At 37.8% G+C, this 16,439-nt stretch overlaps 1 protein-coding gene and 1 non-coding gene across 3 annotated transcripts in view; one reads left to right on the forward strand and one right to left on the reverse strand.

Annotated features, from left to right (window-relative positions):
- The window catches only part of COA1 (cytochrome c oxidase assembly factor 1), a 71,404-nt gene that overhangs the window by 7,688 nt on the left and 47,277 nt on the right, over positions 1-16,439 (forward strand). The gene's annotated exons all lie outside the window — the stretch shown is intronic.
- LOC138377659 (U6 spliceosomal RNA) lies at positions 2,611-2,717 on the reverse strand. The gene has a single exon (XR_011231825.1). It is a non-coding gene; the product is annotated as a U6 spliceosomal RNA (small nuclear RNA).

Raw genomic sequence — 16,439 nt, forward strand, 5'->3', positions numbered from 1 at the left:
TTCCTAATTGGTCTGCCAGGATGTATTATTACCTCTACTTTTCATATAACAGTCATTTTTAAAAATGTAAAATCTGATCATGTCACTCTCCTGCTTGAAACTCTTCTGTTACTTACCATTATACTTAGAATAAACCCCAAATATTTAACTTGACCCACAACGTTCCTCCCACCTCCCTGTCCTGTGACCTGGCCTCTTTGCTAACTGTTACAGCATCATCTCATGCCACTTTCCCCTTGTTCACTGTGTTCTGGCCTCTCCAGTGTCCTCTTGCTCCCTTGATTGGAGGAGATGGGGAGAATAGACGTGGGAAAACATGTTTGTAAGCAAACATGCATTTCAGGTACTGAAAACGATGGTTTATAATATATTAAACTTTTTGGCTCATAGGGACATTTTCATAACAAGCATGAGCCCATTACTTTGTTACCTTTCAACAACTCACATTGAATCTAGTGATAAATACACATCTGAGTGCAGATTGTGTGAGGAAAAAATTATATTACAACTGAGAAAAGGAAATTTAGGACCAGTGATTACCTATAATACTGTGTGAATAAACCTTTATATTTGGTAGCTCTCACTCAGCGTGACTTAATTTTTGTAATTTCATTCATGTAGCATTAATTGTGCATTTATTTTATTTTGTGTGTCAGCCTTGCCTCAGCAACCAGTTGGACCAAATGACCATTTCAGGGTTAGATGCTGTTAGCCATCCCTAATTAGTGGTTGTGTAGCCTGTTCTTGAGTTTTTTGTTTCTGGGGGCATTTCATTCCTGCTTGGGATAGTTTTGTCTCTAAGAAGTTCTTGTCTTGTAGCAAATCTCTGGACTGTAGTTTCTCCCTACTAGTTCTAGATTTTTGGGGAGAGAGCATAGAGAACAAGCCTAACTTTGCTTCCCCCATTAGCCCTTTAGCTATTGAAGTAGCTATTGTAGTTCGTACAATATTCTCCTTGATATAAATATCCTCAGCTTAAACTGTTTTTAGTTGTATTCACTCTTCTGGGCACTTTTTACTGTTTATCCTGTAGTTCAGTGTTTAAAAGTGTGACTTTTGGGACCACCTGCATCAATGGACAGTTAAGGTACCTGTTAAAAATGAAGATTTTGGCCGGGTGTGATAGCTCATGCCTGTAATCCCGACACTTTGGGAGGCCAGGGTGGGAAGATCGCTTGAGCTGAGGAGTTTGAGACCAGCCTGAACAACATAGTGAGACCCTGTCTCTATAAAAAATAGAGAAATTAGCTGGGTTTCATGGTTTATGGCTGTAGTCCCAGCTAGTCAGGAGGCCGAGGCAGGAGGATCGCTTGAGCCCAGGAGTTTGAGGTTGCTGTGAGCTAGGCTGACACCACGGCACTCTAGCCCGGGCAACAGAGTGAGACTCTGTCTCAAAAAAAAACAAAAAACAAAAAACCAAAACCCAAATGGACAAGGGCATCAAAAAACAGACAACAGCAATACAGTTTAGAACAGGGAAAAGCCCAAGAATCAGTGAAAATGAACTAAGATTCCCAGGACTGATGAATCCCGAGTTGACAGAAGGAAAAATTATGATCTCATCAGATTTACCCTATAAATCTTCATAATGTTGAAGAACTGGCAGTGCAGGTATCTCTGGCAATTGGGGTGTACAAGATATAAAATAAGGAAGATGGGATGAATGTTGCTAAGAAGCAATTCTCTCAATTGCTGTTGTTCACCTTGGGATAAATTCTGGAGGTTCAAAGCAGATGATCTCTGGATAAAGTTGTGTTTCCACATGGGAAGTCATTCCTAGCATTTCTCAGAAAGTATGTATGTTATTTCAAATCCCAATCCTGAGGAAAATCATTGGAAAAGCCAGGAAAAACAGAAAAAAAAATTATAATTTTCATAAGAATTAAAGCTCAACAATCAATATTATTGGATACGATTGGTTCTAGGAGCTCCAATGATGTCAGGTGGAAAACAGGAGCAGGATATGCAGACACTGAGCAGAAACTTAAGATTGTACATCACTGGGAACTGAGACAGGGGCATCTAGGAGATGAGCATCATGATCTAATGAGTCTTGCTTGTAGCTGTTGCTATCTTATAAATGCATTTTCATGCTCTGCTGCTAGCAGTGAGTTATTCTTAGAAATAAATACTAAGTCTATATGCATAGTATATTTCATATAAATCCTACAAATGGTGTTCCAAGAAATAATAAGTTTGGAAGCAAAGTAAGTTCTAAAATTGACAATACCACATCTTATTCTGTATGGTAGTATTTATTGCTATAAGATCTAAATATTGTATATGTAAATAGTACTCAATAATGTTTGCTGGTGTTTTCAAGTTCAGAATATTCACTATAGACTGTAGTCCTTTGTAAATACTTGAACAGAGGAATTGCAAGAGAGAAAAGTATGAATTTTTTTGTGAAATACTTTACATGAAATGAGAACTTGACCTAAAATCTGAATTAGTAAAAGCAATATTGAACTCAAAGGCAAAACCAAAATCAGAGTAAACAAACAGAATAGTTTATGAAGAAAGTAAACAAGCTCATGTGAGATAACATACTCTAACACTTAACTTGAAAATGCTTTTTTTAAATTTTTTTATTTTTTTAAAATTTTAGTGTTTTATATGGAATGCTTCACGAATTTGCGTGTCATCCTTGCGCAGGGGCCATGCTAATCCTCTCTGTATTGTTCCAATTTTAGTACATGTGCTGCTGAAGCGAGCACAGAAAATGCTTTTTTTTTTTTTTATTTCAGCATATTATGGGGGTACAAATGTTTAAGTTACATATATTGCCTTTGGTCCCCCTGCCCCCGACCCCAGTCAGAGCTTCAAGCGTGTCCATCCCCCAGACGGTGCGCATCGCACTCGTTATGTCTGTATATGCCCATCCCCTGAAAATGCTTTTTGATGCATTCTTAATTTGAGCAGTGTCAACATAAAATGAATTTTTTTATATCTGGAATATGGTGAAGCAAAGATCAAGACTTTTGGAACAAGCAAGTAATACTTGGTGTGTTGTAAAATTTCATTTTTATAATAACTTTTAAATATGCTGTTATCTATTTTTATAATGATTTTTTATTTGGCATGTATTTTGTATTTTATTTTATTCTTTTATTAGCAGACTTCTGAGAAGAAATATTTTGTATTAATTTTTAATGTCTTCTGTTATCCCATGTCTATATCAGATAGAAATCATTTTTACATGTTTTCTCAGTATCTAATTTTATCATAGTGTATTGGTTTGTAATAATAAGCCATGGATTTATTATTACACCTTTATTAAACAGAAAGTCTTTGAAACTTTTAGTATAATGCTATTATAGAAAAGTGATTCACTATTTATTGTTATGGTCACTCATTATTTAAAAACATGTAAGCGAAGTGTTATGAAAAGTACTCTTGAAGATTAATATCTGTTCAGAATTTGGAAAGAGGCGTAATCATTACTAAATGGACAATAGAGGAATAAGTGATTGTGTGCATACTGAATGTAAGAGTTCCTGTGACCTTCCCCTTCCCCTGCCCTCCATTTTCTCTGCGCTCACGGAATGCTGGCAGTCAAGTGGGAGATCGCAGTATTATTCTCCAGGGTTTCTATGTAACCCCAGGGAAAAGACCTGAGAGAAGGTTTCCTTGAAGTTTCAAATCACCAAGCCCCACCCATAAGTTCCATTACAAGTACTTTAGGCCCCCACTTTTAATCATAAGCAAATACCCAGGGATTACCAGTTATTTGAGGAGCGCATACAACATTGAAGGTGGAAGATAGGAACTAAAACAAACAGAAAAAACAACTTGGAAGAAACAGACTTTGCAGGGAGTAAAAAACTACCAACAACTTCCTGTCCCAATTATTAATATATTCAGAGAGACAAGAGATGAGGATGAAATAAAAACAGAATGCTTAAAAGACTAGCCAGGAAATTTACCAGAGACTGGGGAGGGAGAAGGGGAGGATGGAAGAACTTGGCCAGCAGGTACAAAGTTACAATTAGGAAGAATCAGCTATGGTATTCTAGTGCACCCTACGGGGATAATGGTTAACAGTAAGGTATTCTATATTATGGAATCTATTAATAGAAGAAAGGCTTTTGAATGTTCTTACCACAAAAAAATGATAAATGCATGAGGTGGTGGTTATGCTAAATACCGTTTTGATCATTATACAACATGTAAGTATTGGAACATCAAATAGTACCCGATAAATATGTTTAACAACACTGTCTCAAAAAAAAAAAAGACTAGCCAGAAAACAAAGTTTAAAACATGATAGTAGGCTGGGTGCGGTGGCTTACACCTGTAATCCTAGCACTCTGGGAGGTTGAGGTGGGAGGATTGCTTGAGGCCAGGAGTTTGAGACCAGCCTGAGCAAGAGTGAGACCCCCATCTGTACAGAAAGTAGAAAAATTAGGGCGTGTAGTCCAGCTACTTGGGAGGCTGAGGTAGGAGGATCACTTGAACCTGGGAGTTTGAGGTTGCAGTGAGCTATGATGGCACCAGAGCAAGACTCTGTCTCCAACACAAACAAACAAACCCCCCAAAAAACATCGTAGTGGAAATGAAAACCTTAGGAAGGTTGTAAGATAATGTTCAGGAAATCTCCCAGAAAGTAGAGGAAAAAGACAGACAGAAAATAGAAGAGACAGGACACTTAGCTGACTATTCCTGAGGTTGAATATCCATACAATTGTGTTCAAGATAAAATAGGGGGAAATGAAAAGGAGAATATAATAAATAATTCTAAAAAGTGGCCCATAATTAAAGGTTGGAGTTTGCAGATTGCATGAGCCCAGTGAGTGCCTAATAAATATACCCACGCTGGGGCCCATCATTAGGAAATTTCAGGACACTGTGGGGCAAAGAGATGATTCTAGAGTGAAAAAAACAGGTGCCATATAAAGGATCAGAAATCTGAATAGCTTTGGATCTGCAGCAACCTGCAGTGCAAAAACAGTGAAGTAATGCCTTGAAAATTCTGAAGGAAAATGATTTTTCCTTCTCTCTCTCTCTCTGTCTCTCTCTCTCTCTTGTTTTTTTTTAAAGAGAGAAGGTCTCACTCTGTTGCCCAGGCTGGAGTGCAGTGGTGCAATCATAGCTCATAGCAACTTGGAACTCCTGGCTTCCCAGAGTGCTGGCATTACAGGTGTGAGCCACCATGCCCAGCCGGGAAAATGATTTTTTACTTACAATTATGTACACTTATTGTTATGTATTAGAGGTAAAACTAATAATAAAAGGAAGGGAATGATTAACACAGAAATCAGGGTAATAGTTACCTCAGGGGAAGAAAGGGATGAGATGAGGGGGTTTCTAAAGTCCTGGTAAAGATCTGTGTTTGTCTGGGGTGGTGGATATGTGGGAGTTTATTGTATTTGTTTCTCTGCATATTCACCTATATATTTTAAATATACGTACAGTCATGTGCTGCATAATGACATTTTGGTCAGTGATGTTCTGCATATACAACAGTGGTCCCATAAGATTATAATGTCGTATTTTTACTGTACCTTTTCTATGTTTAGATATACAAGTGCTTACCATTGTGTTCCAGTTCGTACAGGTGGGGAACGTGCAGCCTCGAGGCCACATGTGGTCCTCCAGGTCCACAAGAGCGGCCCCTCTTCTGAATCCAAACTTCACAGAACAAATCCCTTATTAATAAAAGGATTTGTTCTGTAATATTTGGATTCAGTCAAAAGGCCCCACTCAAGGATCCAGAAGGTCACATGTGGCCCCAGGGCCGCAGGTTCCCAAAGCCTAGTAGGCTGTGTAGGTTCATGTAAGTACACTCTGTGATGTTCACACAACAATAAAATTGCCTGATGATGCATTTCTCAGAATGTATCCTTGTCACTAAGCGAGACATGACTGTATGATGCATGTCAAAATGCAGACTTTTAAAACAACAGATTCCTAACTTCTGACCCAATGAATCAGAAACTTTATAAATAATGCCCAGGAATCTACATTATAAATCTTTCTCTTAGGTAAGAATCATTACTGTAGTTGATCTATTGTTCTCATTAAGTGTGTTACTTAGTATACTGATGTGATTTGATGATTACACAATAAAATGGGAACATTTTTTCCCTACATCTAGTTACCATGCTGTTGTGTGTATAAGAAAATTCTTCTTTTCTGACTGGTTATTGCAGGATTTCTGCTGTCACTGCAATGAAGGTGTAAATATTACATGTGTTCTAACATGTATTAAATGTCTGACTTTTTTTTTTTTTTTTTTTTTTTTTTTGAGACAGAGTCTCACTCTGTTGCCCGGGCTAGAGTGAGTGCTGTGGCGTCAGCCTAGCTCACAGCAACCTCAAACTCCTGGGCTTAAGCGATCCTACTGCCTCAGCCTCCCGAGAGGCTGGGACTACAGGCATGCGCCACCATGCCCGGCTAATTTTTTTTTGTATATATATATTTTAGTTGTCCATATAGTTTCTTTATATTTTTAGTAGAGACGGGGTCTCACTCTTGCTCAGGCTGGTCTCGAACTCCTGACCTCGAGCGATCCACCCGCCTCGGCCTCCCAGAGTGCTAGGATTACAGGCGTGAGCCACCGCGCCCGGCCTAAATGTCTGACTTTTTAAAAAAAATTAAAACAAACGCAGGATTGTTCTTAAAGGTGACTGTGCTTGGGGCAGTACTGTCAAAAGGCTCCCATGTGACTTACTGCCTTTTTTTTTTTTTTTTTTTTTTTTTTTTTATTTGAGACAGAGTCTCACTCTGTTGCCCGGGCTAAAGTGCCGTGGTGTCAGTCTAGCTCACAGCAACCTCAAACTCCTGGGCTCAAGCAATCCTTCTGCCTCAGCCTCCTGATTACGGGCATGTGCCACCATGCCTGGCTAATTTTTTTTCTATATATATTTTTAGGTGTCTAGATCATTTCTTTCTATTTTTATTAGATACGGGGTCTCGCTCTTGCTCAGGCCGGGTGGTGACTTACTACTTTTAATCAGAATGAAACCCTTTCAGCTGCCTGGCTATTGTTTTAGTGTCACTCGTACATTCTCTGGTGGAAAAATCTGGTCTTTCAGCTCAGTTGTGAAACAGATATTATGGATGTTATTAGCATTTTGCTGTGTTGGAAAGGGCTTAACACCTGAGGTTTCAGTTAAGATCTTATATCCAGTACTTTTTCTTTCTCACTTTGGGCAAGTTACTTAACCTTTCCCAGTCCTATTTTATTCATTTGTAATTTGGGTCACCAATAATACCTGCTGTAGTTGTGGGGATAAAATGAGATAATTTATGTCAAGCACTTACCACACTGCCTAGTTGTTAAAGAAATATTAGTTCCCTTCTATGAGCATCCTTTGCTCAAGCTATACATCTGAGAATAATCCATAAATCTTTTCTATTCTTTACCTACCAGAGATCTATCCATTTTATCTCCTTAATAGCTCTAGAAAGGGGATGAGACATGACCCACGTTTTATAACAACAGGGCTTTAAGCAGGCAGTAACTAAATCACCCCTTCAAGATATATCTTAAAATTACCCATAATCTGCACAGGTATGAAAATAATAATTCATTGTTATTTTTACTTGTAACTTTTTATCTTTAGACTTAACACTTTCAAGTGTGAGTTTAGGCTTGCAGGATGGTAGCAAAAAAAGTATACGCTTTGCACAGAGACACTCCTAGGTTCAGAGCTAAGCTCTGCAGTCTTATGACCTTGAACAAGTTATGTACCTTTCCTAGGCTTGCTCTACCATAATTTTAAGGTGGGTTAATAAGATTTTGTTACAGGATTGTCAGTCATACTCATTAAAAGATAAATTTATATGAAAGTGCAAAATGCCAAGAAGAGCCAAGACACTCTTTGAAGAACAAAGTAGAAAGATGTGTTTTGTCAGATATCAAGATTGTTTTATAAAAGTAGATTAATAAAGACAGTGGGGTTTCTTTTGGGTTTTTTTTTTTGTTTGTTTGTTTTTTTATTAAAGAAATGGGGTCTGTGTAGCCCAGGCTAGAGTACAGTGGTGTGATCACAGCTTGCTGCATGCTACAGCCTCAAACTCCTGGGCTTGAATGATCTTCCTGCCTCAGCCTCCTGAGTAGCTGAGACTATAGGTGCTCACTACTGCATCTGGCTTATTTTTTTAGTTTCTTCTTCTTTTTTTTTTTTTTTCTTTTCTTTTCTTTTTTAGAGAAGGAGTCTCACTATGTTGTCCAGTGTCCAGGATGATCTTGAACCCCTGGCCTCAAATGATCCTCTTGCCTCAGCCTCCTGAGTTGCTGGCATTATGCAAGGCCACTGCACCCGGCCTTGAGTACTTTTTTCTATTGTTTCAAACTTTATTTTTAAGCCACAAAAATTGTGGTTTTATAAATGTTACATACAATCCCTGTTAAATTAAAAAAATTTTAATATACAGATTTTTAAATTACAAAAGGATACTGTTTTGAAATTTAAATTTTCTAATTGCTGAATATTTGTAAGAATGGTTTTTATTTTTATGATAATTTATATCACACTTGATTAAACTCATTGATTCTAATGGTTTTAAGTAATTTTTATTGTCTTGTACAGTCTTCTCTGTCAACTGGTAATAATAATTGTGGTTTAAAAAAATTTTTTTTTCATATCTTATCACAAGCCATTATTCATAAAATAATTAAATAGTGATTGGAGGCATTCTTAGTCCTATCCCCCCCACTTTTAAAAAAGTCATTAAAATTTCTCTGTATTTACTCCCATAAATTTGTGATACTATTTTCCAGACTTTGCATTAACCCCTGAATACTTAGGAAGACTCATGGAGTAAATAAGGGGCTCAGATCAGAATTTAAATAGGTTCAAGGTATAAACCAGAAAGGAAGATCTCTGAAGATTTTAATATTAATGTATACTTTTTAAACTTTTTTTATTTTATTTTATTTTTTAAGACAGAGTCTCACTCTGTTGCCCAGGCAACAGTGCCATGGGGTCAGCCTAGTTCACAGCAACCTCGAACTCCTGGGCTCAAGCAATCTTTCTGCCTCAGCCTCCCGAGTAGCTGGGATTACAGGCATGCGCCACCATGCCTGGCTAATTTTTTCTATATATTTTTAGTTGTCCAGCTAATTTCTTTCTATTTTTAGTAGAGACGGGTCTTGCTCTTGCTCAGGCTAGTCTCGAACTCCTGAGCTCAACGATCCTCCTGCCTTGGCCTCCCAGAGTGCTAGGATTACAGGCATGAGCCACCTCGCTCAGCCTAAACTTTTAATCAGAATATTCTGAGTGTAAAAGATTTTTTTCAGCAATGTAAGAGATGAAAACTCTACTTTTATTCAAGTTAGTTGTGACAATTGCTTTCATACTTTATTCTTTAAAAATCGTTTAGTGATAAGGAAATATTTTAACTTTGTTATGGAAAGGAATCTTCAAAATATATTGCAGTAAAGTACACATAAACTTTGTGATTTTGTTTGTAGCTTGCTTTCTTTTATAGGACTGAAAGCAGGTAAGATGGGCAGGATTTATCAACATAAACTCATTACTGCTGTTGACAAAATGATATGTTAGTTTATGTGACATCACTTCTGTGAGTCAAGAGACCTCCTACTGCCTCCAGTAGTCAGAGAGAGAAGTACCCAGTTCTTTACAGAGCACCTAGTAGGGAAGTGTTTGTTCTGGGTGCAGAGGCCAGTATTGCTATAGTTTCAGTTTTTTTCATTAAATAACTTATTATACTTGTAAAATACAAAGAACTTTGCCATTCACTTTATTTTTTCTTTAAAATGGAACTATTATAAGAAAATGCAGAAAGGTCAATGTGAACATTGAATAGTAGGCTTTTCCCCCTTATATATATGTATACAGATCTTCCTATATTTTTATAAAGCTGATCTGGGTTCCTCTGCCAAATTTTTTTCTCTTAGGCTACCAGAAATTATATTTGAAATCTGAGGCCAGAATGAGTCAGAATATGGGTCTAGAGGATTTTTCTATGAGACAAATCAGGCTACTTTCAGAGGCTTTCTTTTTTTGTTCTTTTACCATGGAAAACTTTATGTACATACAAAACTAGAGAGCCCAGATAGATAATGGACACCCATGTTATCTATCATTATATGTAATAATTAAATCAAAAGTGTTAATTTGCACTGATATGAGAATATTATTACTGAATAAGTTTTACATTACTGTGGTTCATATTTTTCCTCCAATTTAAAAAATAAATTTGCCACTAGATGGTGCTAAATATTAAGAGCCTAATTTGGACAAGCTCCGTCAAAACCAGAGAGCACCCCTGATTTACTGGCACAGTCTTCTTGATTTTTGTGTTATTGCCATAAGTATATTTAGACTTCACGTTTTAATTTTTTAGTGGGTGACACTAAAGAGGTAGAAGTCTTTACTTGTCCTTAGAGTGCTTACAAAGTGATGTTAAAGATACTTATATAAATATATACTTAGTATTGATTGAGATGAAAACTCAAAAGGACAAACCAAAAATATACCTAAAATAGTCCCAAACCCTGGTGTTTGTATATTTGAAAAGTAAAGCTAACTCTAATCATGCCCTATGAATTCTCCACTTCCTGCCTAATTTCTGTTTCAATATATTTCTCAAATGCCTGTGGCCATGATTTCTAAGATAGCTCTAATTCTGAAATGATACTGTTTATGATATGCTAATTAGGTGTTGGGATGTTAACAGTATTCTGTGTGTGGTGTCTCTTTTAAGACATCAAATAAGCTTCTGTTTAGGACATATTGAATCAATTAAAACATTCTCTATCAGAATTGTTTTAACATTTTCTTTTTGTGGCTATGTGAGGGTGGTGCTGTCTGTAGTAGATAGTCAAGTGGAAATGTAAGTAATCTTTCAAGACTGGAAGCTGCATTAAAAGCAAATATAAAACACAGCCATGCTGATTATTAGCACTTAGAGAAAAACGTCTTCACTTTTTTTAAAAAACAAATAACAGGTTTGCTCTGCAAATCCCACAGTTCACTTTAAACAGACGTAATTAACTCTGTAATTAATAAAGTGGATAAGAACTTCTAATTAAATCATAATAACTGCCTTGGTTATAGCCAGAAAGATGTATGAATTTCTCCTCTCAAGGAGATGTGGGCTGGGCGTAGTGGCTCTCACGTGTAATCCTAGCATTCTGGGAGGCCGAGGCGGGTGGATCATTTGAGCAAGAATGAGACCCTGTCTCTACTAAAAATAGAAAGAAATTAGCTGGACAACTAAAAATATACAGAAAAAATGAGCCGGATATGGTGGCGCATGCCCGTAGTCCCAGCTACTCGGGAGGCTGAGGCAGGAGGATGCTTGAGCCCAGGAGTTTGAGGTTGCTGTGAGCTAGGCTGACACCACGGCACTCTAGCCCGGGCAAAAGAGTGGGACTCTGTCTCAAAAAAAAAAAAAAAAAAAAAGGAGATGTGAACTAGGTACTTGTTGCTCTGCTGTCTGTGAAATTCACTAAGTGAGGGGTGTATGTGACCTTTTTTTCTGGATTTGGTCCTAGTGTATCAGAGTGCAGCGTTCACCTTTAAGGGTGTGTTCTTTAATGAGTGTCTCACTTAATGTCTTTTGCTCCTACTCCTGTAATTTGGTGAAGACAGTCAAGATATAATTGTAGCTTTCCTAACCCACCATGTTCTGAGTGTTTCTAAGCCCTATGTGTCATTTCAGTGCTAAAATAATTTTGCATTCTTTGAAACTTTCTGGTTGACAATTGCAAGAATGTTTATGCTACTGTAAGATGGTGGCGATGAGGACTTGTGACTTTCAGATGGGCACTTTTCAGAATGGATATGTCAATCTTTATGCAGATGGATCATTTGGTAGAAAAGTGTGTGCTTGGTGTGCCTTCCAAGCAATATCTAATTGTACAAATTAGTTATTTAATCAGTAAAAACTGATAATGGACTTTTAAAACATATTCTAGCTTAGATTAGTGTCCTTGGAAACTGAGTACCAAAGATCATGTGCAAGTATGGCAAGCTATTTATAATTCACACCTCATAGTTGCTAATAGTTTATACAAATGATTAGCATAACAGAGTTGTTGGAGCTAGTTGGCTGGCGGTATTTTTGGCTCATGGCTGCCTAGTGCATCAACTCTTTAAACCCTTTACTATGGTTATGTTTAACAGGTTTTGCATTGCTTTTTGTCCTGTGATTCTCCAAGATACTGTAACTATTAATGGGTAGCAAATATTCAATATCTATATTGAATTATAACAAGGAAACCTTGAATTATAACAAGGAAACCATGGCATTTAGAGGTTTGTCATTTATGCCAGTGAGCTGGGTTTATATCTCTGCATCTGTAAATTGTGTGTCACTTTTCGCATTTGAGATTTTTAAAAGTGATCTTGTCTATAAGATCAAGTTGGTTGAATTGACATTACTGAGATTAAACTTTCTGATTTTCATACTGGCGCTACACTTATTTTTCATATCGTATGTTATTCCCTAACTTTTGTTTTGGCCTTGCAAAGTCAGTTTTCGTACAGATATTTTAACGTTCTTAGATTTTCATCTTGTTTTAATCAATTCATAAGTGATCTTGAGAATTTTTCTACTGATTTGAACTTACATAGGCACTTTTTGGTTTTGGTTAAATGTCTGAGAACACAGAAGAGATACCCTCTTGCTGCTGTGATTGAGAAACCCAAGTCTCTAAGTGAAAGAGCTGCTATCTATCTTTACATTAGTCATCCGTACCAACTGGTGATTTTAGAAGCTCATGTGAGTCTTGGTGCCTTTTGCTGTGTCTGCTTGAAATTGCATCTCCATTTCATAGCCCTTGCCTAGGGCAGTACATTTATGTGGGAATATTTACAGATGATTTATATTTAGATAGAAATGTGCCACTGGAAGGTCTTTTTAAGAGAAGGAAGCTGAGGTAGAATAGTGAGTGTGAAGGGAGCCAACCCTTTTCTTTTGGAATTCCAGAATTTTCAGAAAAGCCTTGGCAGCTTTAACATTCATTTCAATTAGAATGAAGTTGGCCATTGTTATTTATGAAGTTTGGTAACTGAAAATTTTAATCAAATAAGTTTCCATAGAATGTAATGTGCTTGGCTAAAATTATGAATATTTTAAGTAAACAGAAGAATTTTGGGAATAACAAATAACCATATATCTGTCATGATACACTTCTATCAATCCTGATATTTTTCTGTATTTGCCAGGTTTTTCTTTTTTTTTAAAGAAATAAAACAAAATGGATATAGTTGAAGCACTCTGTGTAATTTCCCTTGAATCTGTCTTTCTTCTTCCATTCCTGCTCAGAGGTAACTACTGTCTTGATATTTGTTATTATATATGAGTATAGCCATATATAAGATAGCTTTATTTTCCATGTTTCCAGTAATGTATATATACACACGCACACACACATAGCATCGTACCATACATACCATTCTGCAACTTGCTTTTTATTCGTTTATCATTGTGGTTTTGAACTTCAGTCGTGTGCTATTTGTAGATTGGTAATTCATTTTAGCTGTTGTACAGTATTCTGTTGTATGTTTCTATCACAGTTTATACATTTCCTGAAGATAGATATTTAAGTTTCTGGTTTATTTGCTTTTACAAACAATGGCAGTGAATATTCTTGCAGAGGTCTCCTTTTATACTTGAGAGAGTTGCTGTAGGCCTTAGAATCTAGTATATATACGCAGCAGTGCAATTGCTAGGTTGAGGGGTATATGCATCTTCACCTTTACTAGTATTGCCAAATCAGTCTCTAAAGTATTAGTATTAATTTACATTCCCAGCAGTGGTATATAAAAGTTTTTGTTACATACTCTGGTCACTCTTGGTTTTATCAAACTTAAATTTTTGGTGTATGATTGGTATGTAATGATTTTTCATATTGCTCTAATTTGCATTTTCCTAGTTATTAATGTGTCGGGACCATTCATCCATTCATTCATTCAACAGATGCATCGAGGACTGCTAAGTGCCAGGCAAAGTCCCACGTGCTTACATTCCAGTGAAGGGAAATGCAAAATAAGTAGACAAGAAAACATGTAGTATCTTAGCTGGTTATAAGTGCTGTGGACAGAGAAGAGAGCATGTGCCATGTGGATAACTGGAGGAAGAATATTCCAGGCAGAGAGAATAGCAGATTACAAGATGTTCATGTGTGGCATGGTCACAGAACCTCAAGGAGGCTGGTGTGACTGGAATAGAGTGAGTAAGGGTGTGAGAGAATTAATAGGGAGCCTTATAGGCCATTCATTGTAAAGACTTTGTCTTTTACCTTGAATGTGATTCCATCTGAAATCTGAGGGTTTTGAGCAGAGAAGTGACAGAATCTTAGTTAGGCTTTAAAAGGATCACAGTAGTTGCTGTGTTGAGGCAACTGTAAGGGAGGCAAAGGAGGAAGAAGGGAGACTAGTTAGGAGGCTGTTCTTATGATCCAGGCAAGAGATGATGGTGACTCAGTCCAAGGCTGTGGAGAATCAAGGTGGTAAAAAGTGGTCAGAGTCTAGATGTATTTTGAAATGAGAGTCAATAAAATATGCTGATGTGTTAGCTGTGGGATGTGAGAGAAAAAGCACAAGGTTTTTGGCTTGGTAGTTAGAAGGCTGGAGTCGCCATCATTGAAGGGATCTGTGGCAGAAGCAGGTTTGGGGATGAGGGAGAAATCAGGAATTTGATTTGGAGCAAGCAAATTCCAGGTGCCTGCTCAGCATTTAGGTTGAGATGTGGACCAAGCAGGTAATAACATGAGCCTAGAATACAAAGAGATTTGAGCTGGAGGTATATATGTTAGCATAGAGGGGTGCTTTACAGCCATGAGATTGGATGAAGGAGTGAGTGTAGAGATAGAAGAGAAGTCCAAGGTGAGCCCTGGGCCACTCCAGTTTTTAGAGTTCAGGGGGATGAGGCTTACCAACAACAGAGATTGAAAAGGATTGCTCAGTAAGGAGGAGAGCCAAGAGTGAGTGGTGTCCTGGAAGCCTAGTGTAGGAGCTGTTTTAAAGAAAGGACTGGTCAGCTGTATTGAATACCCTGATAGATCAAGTAAAATGAATACTGAGAATTGATCTTTGGTTTTAACAACATGGTGGTCATTAAAGACTGTTGCAGGGGCTGTTTTAGTGGAGTAGTAAGGAGCTAGAGGCTAAGTTGGTGTGCCCTCAAGAGAGAATGGGAAAACAGGATTTGGAAGCAGCAAAAATAGAGATCATGTTGTGGAGTTTCTTTCCAAAGGGGAATAGAGAAATGGGACTGTTGCTGAAGGAAGATACAGGATTAAGAATTTTTTTTTCAAAGATGGGAGCTGTGATAGTATGTTTGATGCTGATTTGAGTGATATAGTAGAAAAGGGGAAATTGATGATGCATGAGAGGGGAGAATTGCTGGAATGATGCTGAATAGATGAAAGGAAATGGGATCTAGTGTACAATGGAGAAGGAACACAGACTGTTCATCCACAGCGGCAGAGGGATGGTAAGAATACTTTGGCACAAGTGCAGGTAAACTGATTAGTTCTTACTGCTTTTATTTCCTCAATGAATTAGGAAGCAAGATCATCTGCTGAGCCTGAGGAAAATGGAGGAGATGTAGGGATGAGAAGAGAGGAAAAGATGTGACCTAGTCAGCCAGGGGATTAGAGAAATGGTGTATGATTACAAGGTTGCACCAAAGGCCCACCTGGAGTCAGTGGTCATAATGTACAGCGAGGTCAGTCAGTAGAGTGACCTGTGTTTTTTTCCCTCTAGCCAAATTCACTTGTGCAGTTAGGTAGAGAGTAGGATTTATCTAGAATTGGGGTTTGCCTGGTGATAATGGTAGAAGAAGAGGAGGCAAGATAGTTGAGGGTGTATTCAAAGGAAAGGAATTTTAATGGTGGATAATGGACTCTGATCTAGATGAAGGACAGTGTAAAGGTGGTAGGATCAATGGATTGTAGAACTAGACTTTAAAAATGTTGGAGTAAAGATATTTGAGGAGAGGAATTGAAAAGATGGCTGGAGAATGGGATGCTAGAAATTGAGATTGTGGGGAGTTCTAGGATATGTCTGTGGGAATGAATAGCTGGTCAGGTGGAGTGTTGGATTATGGGAGGAGACCATCATCTCTGCAGATATTAAAATCACTGCATTTTGACAAGGGAGATGTTGGAGAGAGTGTCATGGCTAGGACTTAAAATCTTTAAGGATTAAGGCTGGGGGGGAGTCATGTTGATGACTGCAACAAGGAGGATTAGAGATGATGTGGTTTGGTAATGTGGGATTTAGAGCTAGAATTTTAGGGAGGTGGGTGAGATAGTATTAATAGTTTGGAAGTGGCAGTGAGAAAAAGAACACCTACCATGTCTCCAGGCCTAAGGGAAAGAGGGATGTAAGAGAGAAGACAGCCACAACTGAAGAGGGCTGCAGGGAAGAGCCAGGTTTCAGTTGGCAGTGGCTCTCTCAACCATGGCTACATGTTAAAATTGCAGGGGAGGGCTTGTCTACATCCCATTTCCT

Source organism: Eulemur rufifrons, chromosome 29 (assembly GCF_041146395.1).
Source record: "Eulemur rufifrons isolate Redbay chromosome 29, OSU_ERuf_1, whole genome shotgun sequence".
Lineage (NCBI taxonomy): Eukaryota > Metazoa > Chordata > Mammalia > Primates > Lemuridae > Eulemur > Eulemur rufifrons.